The sequence below is a fragment of the Dendrobium catenatum genome, unplaced genomic scaffold, assembly GCF_001605985.2.
Source record: "Dendrobium catenatum unplaced genomic scaffold, ASM160598v2 fragScaff_scaffold_249, whole genome shotgun sequence".
NCBI lineage: Eukaryota > Viridiplantae > Streptophyta > Magnoliopsida > Asparagales > Orchidaceae > Dendrobium > Dendrobium catenatum.
The window spans coordinates 2,051,886-2,058,477 of NW_021318711.1; positions in this window are offsets into that span (position 1 = coordinate 2,051,886).

The window sequence follows — 6,592 nt, forward strand, 5'->3', positions numbered from 1 at the left end:
CCCCCCCCCCCCCTCTTGGTAGCCTTGGGACATTAACTTAGGCTTAATAACCTAATTACTAGACTCAACACGGTCAACTTGACCTACGTCCACTCCCTAGAGCCTCTCATATGAGTATTGCACTAAACTTAGTGTCTCTCCTTTTTCCGCCATAGCAAGGCTAAGAAGCCTATACAAAAATTCCCTTCCACCAACCCCGGCGAGTTAAAGAACCCAACTCCTTTTCTTCCTCCTGAAGTAGACAGAGAACCTAACTGCTTTTGCTTCCTCCAAAAGCTGGCAGAGAACCTCAATTAGTTGCTAAGGTAGACCTCTCTAGAACCCCCAAGGAACCATAGACGACTGTCGGAGAAGATGATGCGGATCCTTGCTTGGAGCAACCTTTGTGAAATCCCTCATAAACTCCCCTTCATAAGATCCTCTCTCTCTCTCTCTTACTCTCCCTCTCCTCTTAGTTTTCTCAGGTCAGACAGCAGTAAAAGATCTCATCTTGAGAAAATAAGAGAGCTTTTAAACAGGGGCTCCAAATTAGAACTAATCGTAAAAGATTATCCAGGCTGATCGATCATCCTGCATAATCTGTTTAATTTTAGCATAATCAATAAGGACAATTTTGAAGAGTCCTGACGATTATGAGGTTTATTTATTCAGATCATCAAGGATGATAAGCTATTATCCTATACGATTAGTTCAAGTCATTGATTATTATCCAGACCATCGCCCTAGATGGATGTTTGGAAGTTGGAAAAATAACTAGAACGTCTAATATGATCTCACGATCATCCAGGTTGATTAGTACAAAAAGATGAATATCGTCTAAAACATCACCTAAATGGATGTTGTTGCAAATATGAGTTTATGGATTAGATGTTTTTATGATAGAAAACATTCATGATTTCTTACAACTACCTTGCCTACTAACTTTTCGGGACCACATGATCGAATGCAACTCAAGCCAGCTCAAGATCGGGTTGATTTAGGTTGAGTCAAGTCTATATTTTTTTTCTTTCATGAGTAAATTGTAAAAGTGGTTTCTGATGCAAAGTAACCTTACACACACACACTTGAGGGTTTTTCTGTTATTTTTTATTTTGAGTACATCATCCTGTATGATATTCTTATCGGCTAGTATGATCTAACTAAAAATAGAAACCCTAATTAGGGCATCCTAGTTAAGCAGCCGTCGTTAAGCAAATCATCCTAGAGGATACTTATGTCATCCAAGATGATAGGTTCAAATCAGAAATAATCAGCCGCCATGATTAATTTAGGTATTCTTTTTTTTAATTAATCATCCAGGAAAAACTTAACATCGGCCTAGAAGATGCAGCAAATTATAACTAAATTAATCTGGCAATTATAAAAAGTAATTAAGGCTGATTGATACAATCACATCGGTTGGGACAATCACAAGATCAGCCAAGATGATGAACTGGATGATTGACCTCGGCCAGAATCTGATCATGGCGATGTTCAGGATTATTTTCCTCATATTTGAACTAATCATCCAGAATGATATCAAATCGGCCTGGATAATGTAACTAATTTTCTTATGATTGTCCCAAATTGTCCTTGCTGATTGAGCTTACTTTGTACTGATCGACCAGGATGATATTCCTGTCGGCCTATACGATAATGTCGGTTCTTGAAATTCTATTTAAAGGACCCAAATTTTCTCTTGCTTAAGACCTTAAGTGCTGTTGTCTTGACCTGAGAGAACCTTGGGAGATGGGAGAGGAAGAGAGAGAGAGAGAGAGAGAGAGAGAGAGAGATAGAGAGAGAGAGAGAGGAACTTGTGAGGGGGAGTTTGTGAGAGGGCTCACAAAGGTTGTTCCAAGCAAGGTTCCAAGTCGTGATCTCTGTTCTCTGTACTTCATCCTTGGGAGGTTCTTGGGAGCTCTACTTCAACAAAAGGTCTGGGTTCTCTACCCGCTTTAGGAGGAAGCAAAAGAAGTCAGTTCTTTGCTGCACCGGGGTTGGTGAGAAGGAATCTATTTTAAAGGCTTCTCTGCCTAGCTGTGGGAGCTAAAGAAGAGACACTTAGTTAGTGTAACAATCGGAGGGTGCCATCGAGGAGTGGACGTAGGTCAAGGTTTGACCGAACCACTATAAATCTGGTGTGATCTTTCTTTATTTTGCCTCTACATTTATTTATTGTTCTCACTCTAATTTCTGTGGTGTTTTTGGTTTATAATTATTGTGCTTTACCTAAGAAAATTTTTAAAATACCAATTCACCCCCCTCTCTTGGTTAACCTCGGGCTAGTTCTTAAGGGCTTAACATTCCAAACAAACTTTCAAGTGATATCAGAGCGAGATTCATAAAAACTAAGTTTGAAAACTTTTTGAATTTTGATCCATGGTTAACATTAGAAATCGTAATAACGTGGAAGGGTATTCTATTACCCGACCACCTTTGTTTGATAATATTCCTTATGAGTTTTGGAAAACTCACATGTCTATGTTTTTACAATCAATTGATTATCGCATGTGGATGCTTATTAAGGATGGTTGTACACCTCCAACTGAAAAATTGAATGGCATTGTTGTTCCACTTATTTTTACTGAATGGACTCTAGATGATAGGGATTTAGCACAATTAAATACAAAATGTTTGAACTGTTTTTTAATGCTTTGAAATCAAAAGAATACATGCGTGTTTTCACTTGCACTACTGGTAAAGAAATTTGTGATAAATTATGTATCACCTATGAATGTACTAATGAAGTCAAGCAATCCTATTTGAATATTCTCTTGCATGATTATGAGCTTTTTCATATGAAACCTTCTTAATCAATTTCTCAAATGTATACAAGGTTTACTCAGATTGTTACTTCATTGCATGCATTAGGAAGAGAACTTTCTAACTATAAAAAAGTAAACAAAATTTTAAGATGTTTGCCTTCCTCTTTTGATGCAAAAATTATTGTAATATCTGAATCTAAAGATTTAAACACATATTTGATTGATAACTTACTTGGTTCACTCATTTCTTACGAGCAAGGGGTGAACCAAAGAAATCCTGATGCAAGTGAAAGAAAGAAGGAGAAAATGGTAGCACTTATGACGAACGATTCAGACACTTACTCTTCCAGGTCTGAAAGCAATGATGTTTCTTTAATCATAAGGAAATTTAAGAGATTTCTAGGGAGGAAGCACAAGAATCATCAAAAGTTGAATAAAGGTAAGGGTAACAAAAATTTTAAGAATTTTAATGATATAATTTCCTTTGAATGTAGAAGGCCTGGGAAAGTTAAAGTACATTGTCCTACGCTTAAGGCAAACCCAAGTAAGGAGAAGGGTGTGGAGAAACCAAACTTCAAAAAACACAAGAGCAAGAAGTTATTCCAAAAGGCGTTCTGGGCGGATTCTACATCAGATTCCTCTAAAACTAAAGTGGAGAAAGAGACAATAAACTTGAGCTTAATGGTAGACAATAATCTTGGTCAAAGTAACCAAGAGGAGGTATGTGAACCAACTTATGATCAATTATAAGAAATTTGTGAGTGCATTCATGCATAATATAAAAAACTCAAAAAAATCTCATGCTAGTTTGAAATTAGAATTTTTAAATTTGCAAAAAGAGAATGAAAATCTTTTAAAAGAAAATTCTTAAATTGATAGTAACCACATGGCTTTACTTGACGAGTTTGATGTGTTAAACAAAAAGCACAATGAATTATCAGATGCAAATGATTCTTTAAAATCATCCCATATTGAGATAGAAAAAGAAATAAAAAATCTCAAAGTTTTTGAAGATAAACCCTTACATGTTTTTAAAAGGAAGCATCAGCATAGGGGCAGATTAGTGCATCCTTTTCCTGGAGTTAGATTTTTTTTCATGTGCCATGACAAGACACGTAACACACACTTGCACCATTCACCATAACTCACATTGGATCTGGAGACCCAAGTTACATGATCTACAGCATACATTGCATTCTACTTTCCATAACAAGGAACAGAAACATGTTTGGGTTCCTAAATCGAACATTTGATAATATTATAGGCATTCTCTCACACAAGGCATCATGAGAGCATGTGGTACCTGGACAGCGGATGCTCTCGACATATGACTGGCGATGCCAATCATTTCATATTGCTGGAGACAAGGACAGGAGGCAAGGTGACTCTTGGAGACAACACCACCAGGAAGGTGGTAGGCTCAGGTATAATTGGAAATTCTCATAACCTTCTGATTTAAAATGTTTTGCATGTATATGGACTGAAACACAACTTGCTCAGCATCAGTCAGCTTTGCGACAAGGGCTTCATCATAAATTTTTTAGCAAATTCATGCATTATGAGCTTAAATAATAATATTATTTTGCAGGGAAAGCGGATCAAAAATATTTACATGCTTTATTTAAATAACACTGAATGTGCTGATTTATTTTGCTTAAAAACTGTTATTAATGATTCATAGTTGTGGCACAGGAGATTATGTAATGCCAGTATGAAAACACTTTGAAAAGTGACCTAAAAAGACCTAGTAAGAGGTGTCCCCAAGCTTAAGTTTTTAAAAGACCACCTTTGTGATGCCTACCAATTAGGAAAGCAAATCCACTCCACTTTTCACTCCATTAAGGACATTAGCACCTCTAGATCTTTAGAAGTCCTTCACATGGATTTATTTGGACCTGTTAGAATTTCTAGCTTGGGAGGAAAAGTCTATGGTTTTGTGATTGTCGATGACTACTCAAGATTTACTTGGATTAGATTTCTGTCACACAAAAATGAGTCCTTCGATGAGTTTAGAGCCTTCTTCACTTGGATTCAGAAAAAAGCTAGGTTGTGAGATCTTGACCATCCATAGTGACCATGGGGGAAATTTTTAAAATGATAGATTTGGAGATTTTTGTGAGGATAAGGGAATTAGCCACAACTTCTCATCTCCTAGGACCCCTCAGCAGAACGATGTAGCTAAAAGGAAGAACCGGACCTTAGTGGAAGCCGCTAGAGCCATGCTTACTGAGTATTCACCTCTAAAATACATTTGGGCTGAAGCGATTAACACACCTTGTTATGTGTTGAATAGGATGAATGTTAGAGCCAAATTTGATACGACATCCTATGAGATCCTTAAGGGTAGGACACCCAATCTTTCCCACCTTCATGTCTTTAGTTGTAAGGTTTTCATTCACAATAATGGGAAGTCTCACTTGTGAAAATTTGACCTAAAATCTGATGGAGTATTCTTAGGATATTCTAGTGTTGGAAAGTCTTTTAGGATGTTTAATTAGAGGACTTTGGTTGTGGAAGAGACTACACATGTAGTGTTTAATGAGTCTGATCCTAGAAAGCCTAGAGTTTAGGATGATGATGATGTTGGACAGATTACCACTGGATTAGAAAATTTATAGAAGAGGTTAGAGTACCAGAATATTGAAGGAGTAGGAGAGGTTACCCAAGGAAAAGAAAATGTAGATCTGGAGAAAAGGGTTTAACCTTCACATACTTTTCATCGAAATTGGAGATACCCTTTGAGTCACCCTAAAGATCTGATCTTAGGAGACCCTTATTTTGGAGTTAGGACTAGACATGGACTTAAGAAAGAAGTGAACCACTCTGCCCTTATCTCAATGAGTGAACCCACCAATATAAACCAAGCCTTTTCTGATGAGTTTTGGATCTTAACCGCGCAGGAGGAGTTGAACCAATTGGTTACGAATGATATTTGGGGACTTATAGAAAGACCCAAGGTACAAAGTTTAGTTGGAACCAAGTGGGTCTTTAAGAATAAGGTGAATGATTTTGGAGTGGTGGTTAGAAATAAGGCAAGATTAGTGGCTAAGGGGTATAACCAAATAGAAGTGATAGATTTTGAGGAGACTTTTGCCCCTGTAGCTAGATTGGAAGCCATTAGAGTGCTATTAGCTTTTGCCTGTTATAAGGGATTTAAGCTTTTCCAAATAGAGGTTAAGAGTGCCTTTTTAAATGGGGAAATAAATGAGAATGTGTTTGTAAAACAACCCCCTGGTTTTGAGAGTTCCCAATTTCCAAATCATGTTTTCAAATTAAAAAAGGCCTTATATGGATTAAAGCAGGAACCCATAGCTTGGTATGAGAGGCTTGGCACATTCTTACTAGAAATGGAGTTTGTTAAGGGGAGTCTAGACACCACCCTTTTCTTGTGGAAAGTAGGAGATGATTTACTCATTATTCAGATCTATATCGATGATATAATTTTTGAATCTTCTAATAAAAGGCTATGTGATGATTTTTCTAAAACAATGAGTAAGGAGTTTGAGATGAATATGATGGGAGAATTGTGCTACTTTTTGAAGTTTAGCATTAGACAATTATATAATGGAACTTTTTTGAGCCAAACAAAGTACATAAACGACATCTTAAAGAAATATGAAATGAATAAAGCCAATCCAAATAATACTCCCATGACCTCAGGAATTCAATTAGATAAGGACCCAAATGGAAAATCGGTTGATCAGAAGAAGTATAGAGGGATGATTGGATCTTTACTTTACCTGACTGCTAGTCGACCTGATATAATCTTTAGCGTTTATCTTTGTGCTAGATTTCAAGCTTATCCTAAGGAATCCCACCTTACTGTAGTTAAGAAAGTTCTTAGATAC